General features: G+C 39.8%; 1 pseudogene; it reads left to right on the top strand.

Moving 5' to 3' along the window:
- The first annotated feature begins 1,425 nt into the window (after window positions 1-1,425).
- LOC101434149 (transcription initiation factor TFIID subunit 9B pseudogene) lies at window positions 1,426-8,863 on the top strand (annotated as a pseudogene).
- Window positions 8,864-10,618: the final 1,755 nt, after the last annotated feature.

The following is a 10,618-nucleotide window of genomic DNA, read 5'->3' as shown; positions in this document are numbered from 1 at the left end:
AGAGCAGCAGCACTGCAGCCCTGTTCTGGGATGTCCCTGAAGGACAGTGGTGAGTGGAAATCTTCCCAGGGGGAAGAATTTTGAGCAGTGCACCTGGCTGTTCATTTTCCTTGAAGAAATGATCAGAGGTGCACTTGCACACTGATTCATGGTCTGCTGCCAATTGTTTGGCTGGGTGGCCAGGAACTTGGAAAGAACATGATTGGAAAATTGTTGACAGAGGTCTGGAGAAGAGGTATATGGAGAGAACTTTCTGAGTGGGAAAAAAAAACTCGAAAATATTTGTCTCCATGTGAATGCTCATCAGAGGATGACATCAGCAGAGGAAAATTTTAATAATCAAGATGATAAGATGACCTGTTCTGTGAGTACCAATCAACTTCTTTCCCCAGCCACTCCTGTCATTGCCCATTGAGCTCATGAACAAAATAACCATGGTGGTAAGGATGGAGGTTATGCATGGGCTCAGCAACATGGACTTGCCCTCACCAAAGCTGATGTGGCTACAGTCACTGCTGATTGCCCAATATGCCAGTACCAGAGACTTGAACTAAGCCCCTGATATGGAACCATTCCCTCAGGTGATCATCCTGCTAAGTGGCAGCAGGTTGATTACACCGGACCACTTCCATCATGGATGAAGCAGTTATTTCTTCTACTGGAATAGACACATACTGCAGATATGTGTATGCAATGCCCTGTATGCAATGCTTCTGCCAAAACTACCATCCTTGGACTCCTTGATTGTCTTATCCACTGCCATGGTATTCCACATAGCATTGCTTCTCATCAAGAAACCCACTTCACCACAGGAATGGGCACATGCTCATGGAATTCACTGGTCTTCCCATGTTCCCCATCATCCTGAGGCAGCTGGACTGATAAAAATGGTAGAATGGCCTTTTGAAGACTCAATTATGGCACCATCTAGGTGGCAATACCTTGCAGGGCTGGGGCAATGTTCTCCAAGAGGCTGTGTATGCTCTAAATCAGCATCCACTCTATGGCGCTGTTTTACCCATAGCCAGGATTCACCAGTCCAGGAATAAAGGGGTGGAAATGGGAATGGTACCACTCATTATTACCCCTAGTGATCCACTAGGAAAATTTTGCTTCTTGTTCCTACAACCTTAAGCTCTGCTAGTCTACAGGTCTTAGTTCCAAAAGGAGTGCTTCTACCAGGAAACACACCAGTTATTCCACTGAACTTGAAGTTAAGACTGCCACCTAGCCACTTTGGGTTCCTCATGCCTCTGAATCAACAGGCAAAGGATGGAGTTATTGCAGCGGCTGGGGTGACTGAACCTAACTAACAAAGGGAAACAGGACTGCACCTACACAAAGGAGGTAAAGAACAGTTTTGCCTGGAATACAGGTGATCCCCTAGGGCATCTCTTAGTACTATGCCCTATGACTAAATGCCCTATGTCCCCTAAAATGATTGGAAAACTGCATCAACCCAATCAAGACAGGACTAACAATGGCCCAGAATCTTCAGGAATGAAGGTAAAGAAATATGGCCAGCTGTGGTGCTTGCTGAGAGTAAAGGGAACATGGAATGGGCAGTGGAGGAAGGCAGTAATAAAAACAAAATTCGACCATGTAATGGTTACAGAATAAAGGACTGTAATGCTCATGAATATTTCTTCCTTGTTTTGTTATGTTTATATATGTATATAAAATGAATATCTTTGTTTTCTTCCCTATCTTTTCCCCACAGTTGAATATTGTTAGGTGAATTCTTTCTTTCTATCTATCTATCTATCTATCTATCTATCTATCTATCTATCTATCTGTTTTTATTTAGAAATTAAGTATGGTTTAAGGTGATGTATATGGTTACCAAGTTCACGAGGGGTGGACTGTGAAGATTAAACTAATGGGTCAACTCGACCACGTAATGCTGCTGCCCAGTTGTTTGGTCAAGCGAGCAATGGGATAATTGAAATACAAAGGCATTTCATGGACTTTAATCATCAGTGAATTCATTGCAAGCCTGGCTGATTACATCTACAATCAACTGAAGAGATTGCTGGCAGCAATGAATGACATCTCATCCAATCAGCTGATGGTCTTTAAAGGAGAAGTGATTTCAGCATTCAGAGAGAGAATTCCCATCTCTACTTCAGACAGCCAGTGTCTCCTGGGGAACTCATTGAGACCTTCATCTGAGTCCCTGGGTTGCAGTCTGCCCTACAGAATTTGGATTTGTGCATCCCCATGGTCATGTCAGACAATTTTATAATATCTCATACTATTTACAGATATCTCCTGTTGGTTCTGTTTTCCTAGAGAACCATAATACAGGTGCCAAGACCATTCAATGGTAGAGAATATTCTTTTCAACAAATGATGCTGGATTTCCTAATACAAAATAATGAAGTTGTACCCTTTCCTCAAAAAATATTAAAAGAAAAAACAAAATGGATCAAAGACCTATATATAAAAGTTAGAACTATCAAACTCTCAGAGAAAATCTAGGGAAGCATCTTCAGGACCTTGTGTTAGGCAATGGTTTCTTAGACTTTACACCCAAAACACAAGCAACAAGAGAAAAAATAGGTAAATGAAAATTTTAAAAATTTGGGCCTCATAGGACAGTATCAGGAAAGTAAAATGACAACCTACACAATGGTAGAAAATATTTGGAGACCACATATACAATAAAGGTTTAAATATCCAGAACATATAAACAAATGCTTCAACTTAACAAAAAGAAAACCCCGTAGCAACACCTACTCTCCAGTTCATTGGACTCACCCAGGACAACTAACAAGGAGGTGAGGATGGACAATCACCATATTAAGGAACTGAGAGAGTCTACAATTGCAAGCAAGAGAATCATCAGCTGAAAGGAATCGAGGACCCTATCAATTAGAGATGGAGTAGGCATCACCATCCCAGAATCCTCAGGAGTGGGGAATAAAACATGGACTAGAGTGGACTTACTGGTATTCTACTATAGACTTATTGTGATTCTAGCAATGGAAGAAATTACATCACTGATGTGGAGACAGTGGTCACTGGAGATGCTGAAGGCAGGGAGAGGGAAAAAGAGGTGTAATATGGGGGCATTTTCGGAACTTAGAATTGTCCTGAATGTCACTGAAACAACAGATACAGGTGATTATATATCCTGCCATAATCTACAGAATGGAGTGGAAGAGTGTATAAACTAAAATGTAAACTATAATCCATGCTCAGTAGCAATGTTCCAAATGTGTTCTTCAATTGCAGTGAACATACCACACTAATGAAATAAGTTGTTAATGTGGGGAAGGGTGGGAGGTGTGGGGAGTGGGGCATATGGAAATCCCTTATATTTTTTTGTGTAACATTTTGTGTAATCTAAGTATCTATTAAAAAAATGAAAAATATATTTTAAAAAAAACAATTTAAAAATGGGCAAAAGACATGAATAGACATCTCTCCAAAGAAGATATACAAAAGGCTAAAAGCATTTGAAAAGATGCTCAACATCATCAGCCATGAAGGAAATGTAAATCAAAACCAAAAAGAGATACCATTTTACACTCATTAGAATGGCCACTGTTTTTTTTTTTTTTAAGTACAATAACCAGTATTGGAGAGGATGTGGAAAAATAGGAGCACTCATTCATTGCTGGTGGCAATATAAAATGGTGCAGCTACTGTGGAAGACTGTTTCACAGTTCCTCAGAGTTAGGTATAGAATTACCGTATGACCCGCCATCTCACTGCTCAGTATTACTCAAATGAATGAAAAATAGAATAGATATTTGCACAACGATGTTCATAGTGGCATTATTCACAATTGCCAAAAAGTAGAAGCAACCCCACTTCCCATCAACCGATGAATGGAAAAATATTATATAATGTAGTATATATTACAATGGAATATTATTCAGCTGTAAATAGGAATGAAATCCTGATACATGACAACATGGATGAACCTTAAAGATACCACATTAAGTGAAATAAATCAGACACAAAAGGACAAATATTGTACAATCTCACTAGTTTCAAACAATTAGAGTAAACAAAGTCACAAAGACAGAATCTAGGATATAGGTTACCAGGGGATGGGGTGGAGATAGGGAATGGGAGGTTAAGTCTAAAGATTTATTTTTTATTTATTTCTCTCCCCCACCCACCCACAGTTGTCTGCTCTTTGTGTTCATTTGCTGTGTGTTCTTCTGTGACTGCTTCTATCCTTATCAGCGCTGGGAATCTGTGTTTCTTTTTGTTGCATCGTTTTGTTGTGTCAGCTCTCCGTGTGTGCGGCGTCATTCCTGGTCAGGCTGCACTTTATTTCGCACTGGGTGGCTCTCCTAATGGGACGCACTCCTTGCGTGTGGGACTCCCCTACACGGGGGACACCCCTGCATGGCAGGGCACTCCTTGCACGCATCAGCACTGCACATGGGCCAGCTCCACATGGGTCAAGGAGGCCTGGGGTTTGAACCACAGACCTCCCATATGGTAGGTGGACTCCCTATCCATTGGGCCAAGTCCACTTCCCAAGGGAGGTTAAGTCTTAAAATTGACAGGGTTCCTTTTTGGAAAAATGAAATGCTTTGGTAATAGATAGTGGTGATGGTAACATTGTAAACATAATTAACATTCAGATATATATATATCTGAATGTGAGTAAAAGGAGAGATGTTAGATTGTATATTTGTTAACAGAATGAAGGTTTTAAAAATCCATGGAACTACATTACCTAAACGGTGAACCCTAAGATAAACCATTGACCATAGCATATGTATAGTACATGTTTATAGTACAATTATAACAATGTACTATCATCAATTGTAACAAATGTTCCATACCAATGCAAGTTGTTAATAATAGCCATATATGGGAATCCTGTATTTTACACATGATTGCTGTGTAAACCCACAACTTCTTTAATAAAGAAGAAAATAACACAAAATGGATCAAAGATCTAAAGATTGGAAATAAAATGATAAAACTCTTAGAAGAAATTGGATGTAAATATTTATGACCATAGTTTTGCAGTGGTTTCTTAGATATGATATCAAAAGTATAAGCAACAAAAGAAATGCATATTTGACTTAATAAAAATTTAAAAATTTTATTTATGAAAGGATACTATAAAAAAAGTGAAAAGACAACCCACAAAATGGGAGGTAGTAGCTGCAAAGCATATATCTGATAAGGATCTAGTATCAAGAACATAAAGAACCCCCACAACTCAACAAAAAAGGCCAATGACTCAAATAAAATATGGGCAAGGGACTTAAATAGACATTCCATCAAAGAAGAAATACAAATGGTCCATAAGCACATGCAAAGATGTTCAACATTATTAATTATTATGGAAATGAAAATCAAAACCATAAGGAGATGTCACTGCACACTCACTAGGATGGCTATCATTTTTTAAAAAGAGGAATATATCAAATGGTGGTGAGGATATTGAAAAATTAGAACCATCTAAATGTAGTATATCCATTCAATGGAATATTATTTGGCTATAAAATGTATGAAGCACTGACACATGCTACAACATGGATGAATCTTGAAAACATCATGGTAAATGGAAGACGCCAGACCCAAAAGACTATATATTGTATGATTCCATTTATATGAAATGTTTAGAATAGGCAAACCTATAGACAGAATTAAATTAGTGGTTATTGGGCATGGTGGGGAGGCAATCGAGAAAGGGGGGTGATAGCTAAAGAGTACAAGGATTCCTTTCCAGTGTCAAAAATGTTCTAATATTGATTGTGATAAAGATTCCACAACTCTGTGAATATACTAAAAACTACTGAATGGTATAATTCAATGTGTGAATTGTATGGTATGTGAATTATCTCAATAAACTTGCTATATAGAAAAAAGGCACCAGAAGAAATAAGATTCTTTACATTTTCAATATGTATTAGAGAAACTGAATACATAATTAAAAGTAACCACAAGGTGCGGTCACCCCTCGGGCTGAAGCGTGGTTTGCTGGCCTGGCAGGGGAGCGGCCGCGGTAGGCCAAGCCGCTGCCCCCATAATAGGGTGGTTGGTCGGGCCCACCGCCACCCCTGAAGGAAGCTCGGCATGGGCGCAGAGTGCCCTCGGGTCTCCCCTTCTCGGCAGCCATGCTTCCGCGGCTGCCCCTCCTCCCAGATGGCACCACCCGATGCCTTGTGGGGCGGCACCCTTCTTCTTCCTTCTCCCTGCGCAGGCACAGGGCAGAAAATTCCAGTCTGCCCTTTTCCCCTCCCCCGACAGCAGCAACAGCCAGGTGTGGGCGGAGAAATCCAGCCCGCCCTTTTCCCCTCCCCCGACAGCAGCAACAGCCAGGTGTGGGCGGAAAAATCCAGCCCGCCCTTTTCCCTTCCCCCGACAGCAGCAATAGCCCCTTCCCCCAGCAACAGCGACAGCCAATCCCTAACCACCACCCCTCCCCCGTCCAGTACCGCCCACTGACCTTTCGCCGGCAACCAATCAGAACAGGGCGTGGCTTCGACCAATCAGCCTTCCCCAGCCCCTATAAAACTGTTGCCTCTCCCTCAGTAAAGTAGACTTGCGTGTTTACCTTGTCTCCGCGGTAGTTCTTCTGCCGTGCGCCCTCCAGTCCTGAGAGCCCCCGACAAGGGCCTGGCCTCCCTTGTCCCCAGTTCGTCGCCTGCTTCTCCGGGCGACCCCTTCATCGCCTGCTTCTCCGGGCGACCCCTTCGTCGCCTGCTTCTCCGGGCGACCCCTTCGTCGCCGGCTTCGCCGGGCGACCCCGTCAGCCGAACCGCGCAACCCCTTGTGAGACCGATCCCTCGTCTGCTGCCGGACCGACCCCTCGTCCCAAGTGGGACCGACCCCTCGTCCAGAGCTGGACCGACCCCTCGTCCGCAGCCAGACCCCACCTCTACCGACCGAGCAAGCCGCCGCAACAAGGAAAACCTAAGACCCAGGTGGCTTTAGAAGTATATTTTTCCAAACATTTAAGGAAGAAATAACAGCAACCTAACAATCTAAAATGGTTCCCATGTCTTTTTATGAGAGCAGAACCCTGATGTCAAAATCTGATGTAAGCCAATATCTCCCTATTAATTTAGACTCAAAAATATTAATTTACAAATTAACAAAATGAATCCAGAGATACATGAAAAGTTTACTGTTGAGATACATGGAATTTATCTCAAGAATGCAAGGCTGGTTAAATGTTCAAAAATCATTCGCTGTAAGTTATCCTTAATAGAACAGAGGAATAAAAGTATATGATAATCTCACTAAAAGCAGAAAAATCATTTGACAAAATTTAATACCTATGTGTGATAAAAACTCTTAGGAAACTTAGAAAGGAAACCACCTTATTCTCATAAAGAGCTTGTACAAAAAACTCCACCCCTTGAGTAAAAATGGGATTCAATAGTGAAATATCGAGCACTTTCCCATTCAAGTGAGGTATACGACAAGGATGTCTATTATTACTGCTTCTATTTAACATCGTACTGGAAGTCTTCACAATAAGCTAAAAAACAAAAATAAACCAATTGGAAAAGCAGATAGAAAATTGTCTTTCTGTGAAAAGACATGATTGTATACATTTAAAAAGTAAAAGAATCTACAAATAAGCCACTAAAACTAATACATGAATTTAACAATATGGCTAGATATAAGATCAATACTTAAAAATCAATTATATTTTAGTAAACTAGAAACAAACTGGAAAATGAAATCATAAAAATAATATCATTATAATAGTGTCAAAATAGATGAAATATCTAGGAATAAAAGTAATGAAAGATGTCAAACACTTCATTCACCTCTAAACTGAAGAATTACGCAGCAGGATTTTCTGTTTTTAAGAAATTCCCATGAAAATGCAACAGACCTACATAGTCAATAAATTCTTCAAGAGGTAGGAGTTGGAGGCCTTACACTACAATATTTCAAAACTTATTATAAAGCAACAGTCATCTTAACAATGAAGTACTAGCCAAAGATAAATAATTGGGCCATAGGAATAGAAATAAAGTTTAGATTAGACCCATATGGTTACTTGATTGGAAACAAAAGCTCCATTGCAATTTAGTGGACCAAGGATGGTCTTTTTAACTTCAGAGTTGTTACTGAAATGATGTCCATTGTCCCCTACATGAAAAATATCAGCCTCTATCACCGGATGAGGAGTGGCTGGATAACACGGAGCCAAGCAAGAACACTCTGAGAGATGCCCTGGTGATGGCACAGATCCTGAAGGATATGGGAATTACAGAGTATGAACCAAGGATTATAAACCAAATGTTGGAATTTGCTTTCTGATATGTGACTACAGTTCCAGATGATGCAAAAATTTACTCAAGCCATGCTCAGAAACCTAATGTTGATGCAGATGATGTGATACTGGCAATACGGTGTCATGCTGACCAATCTTTTACCTTTCTTCCTCCAAGAGATTTTTTACTGGATATTGTAGGGCAGAAAAATCAAACACCTTTACCACAGATTAAGCCATATGTAGGACCTGGACAGCCAGTGGACAGATACTGCTTAGGAGTATCAAACTATAGGCTGAAGTCCTTGATCAAAAAGGTACCTAACCAAGGAAGACTAGTTCCATGGTTAAGTGTTGGTGCTGTTAGTAGCTAACCACCAATCCTACAATAGCAATGCCACAAAAACAGTATCTGTCCCAAATAAAGTTGTAAATCCAAAGATTTACAGTGCAGAGTCCACCTTCTCAGTTCACGTTTGCCAAACCAGTTCCTGCAACAACTGCAGTTCCAAATGTTCTAATTAAACCTTCAATTATTGAACCCCAAAATATTCTTATTACCACCAACATGGTTTCATCACAGAATGCAGTGAATGAATCAAACCCACTGAAGAAAAACATGAAGAAGATGATAATGATACTATGTAAGGAAAGTAATCTAGCCACAATACATTTCAAAAGTTTAGTTGGTTTTCAGCCCAGTATACTGAACTAAAACATTCTAGATCTTTTCAAGTTGCATCATAGAAAAAAAAAATGTAGCCTTCAGTTTAGTTTAAAACTGTTAGATTTCATTAGTAAGAGTAGAAATGTTTTTTATTAGGCTTTAAAGTACAAAAAGTTATGTAATTATTTAAGAGCTTCATTAATAGCAAATTCTATTTTTAGAAGCAGTTTTCTGCCATGGATCACTGACAGCAGCACATAAGTTTCAATTTTTACAGTAGGGTCAGTGACTAATCTCTAATAGCATGATTCTAATCTACATGTAAATAATTATTTCTTTGTAAGGTAAGTAGTCACTCTTACATCACTAAATTCTTTGACCAAATCTCTCAACTTAGGAAACACTGCATGAAAGAGATGGATTTTAGAGGAAAGGGGATTAAAACTTATTAAAAACAGATCTGGCTCAAGTGACTGAACTCCCATCTACCATATGGATGGTCCTGCATTTGATTCCCAGAGCCTTCTGGTGAAAGCAAGCTGGCCTATGAGGTGCGGAGAGTTGGTACAACATATGACGCAACAAAAAGAGACACAGAGGAGAGAGAGTGAGGGACACAACAAACCAGGGTAGCTAAGGTGGCTCAAGCAATTGAGTGCCTCTCTCCCACGTCAGGAGGTACCAGGATTGGTTCCCACTGCCTCCTAAAAGAGAAGACGAGAAGAAAAGACATGCACACACAGAAGAACATGCAGTGAATGGGCACAGAGAGCAGACAGTGAGCGCAAGTGGCGGAGTAGTGGTGGTGGTGGTGGATAAATAAATAAATAAATCTTTAAAAATAACCCAGATCTGATCAACATCATAGGAGAGAAATGATGATTATATAGTATAGAATATCATAACTGGAATGTTCTCAGGGAGGCAGCATATCAAAAAGCCTAGTTCTAGACCTGGCTCCATCATTTACCAACTCTGTGACCTTATTTCACCTCTAAGCCTTGCTTTCCTCTCCAGTGATGGGAAAATAATACTCTGCCTACCTCACAGGGATGTTATGAGGGTTTAATTGGTAGATACAGAAATTCTTTCAAAATTGTAAAATGCTATTCAACTATAAGGATTTATTATTATGTATTTGTTCCATGGTTATTATTAATAAAAACCTGAGCATTAAAAAATATATATATCAAAACATTTTTCCAGACTTCAGTATGTTTAGTTTCCATAAGGAATAAGTTTCATTTATTCTTCCTATTAATTCAAATCTTTAAATAAAATTATTTGCCTTTCTTCCATGGCTTTCAAAAACGTCAGAAATAAACTTGCACCTCCACTTGGGAAAATCTGCAACATCAGAGGGCCTACATCTTTCTACATGCCAACTTTGCCCTGCTATTCTTTTGCTTTTCTATATCTTCCCTAAATGATTCTAATCTATTTCTAATTCTGCTCTTCTATTTTAATGTGTGGGCCCTTAAACACCTATAAAATCCATCATAAAAACATGTTGAGAAATAACTCACCTGAGATATGTCCATTTTCTGATCTTTCTGGAAGAGTGTAGAGAACTGTGAAGGATAAGCTGGAAGTACAAAAGGAGGAATGGAGCCATGAGAGATCTGCTTAGGCCCTTACCTGCCTACCTAAAAATCTTATCAGAACCGCTTTTACCACCTGAATTTGTGCATCTCTGAGATGATCAAATGGGCTTAACCCTGCAGGTTTTCTCTGGT

This window comes from Dasypus novemcinctus, chromosome 8 (genome assembly GCF_030445035.2).
Source record: "Dasypus novemcinctus isolate mDasNov1 chromosome 8, mDasNov1.1.hap2, whole genome shotgun sequence".
In the NCBI taxonomy this organism is placed as follows: Eukaryota; Metazoa; Chordata; class Mammalia; order Cingulata; family Dasypodidae; genus Dasypus; species Dasypus novemcinctus.
Note: the sequence above shows the minus strand (reverse complement) of the source record. Positions and strands in the feature narration are given on the sequence as shown.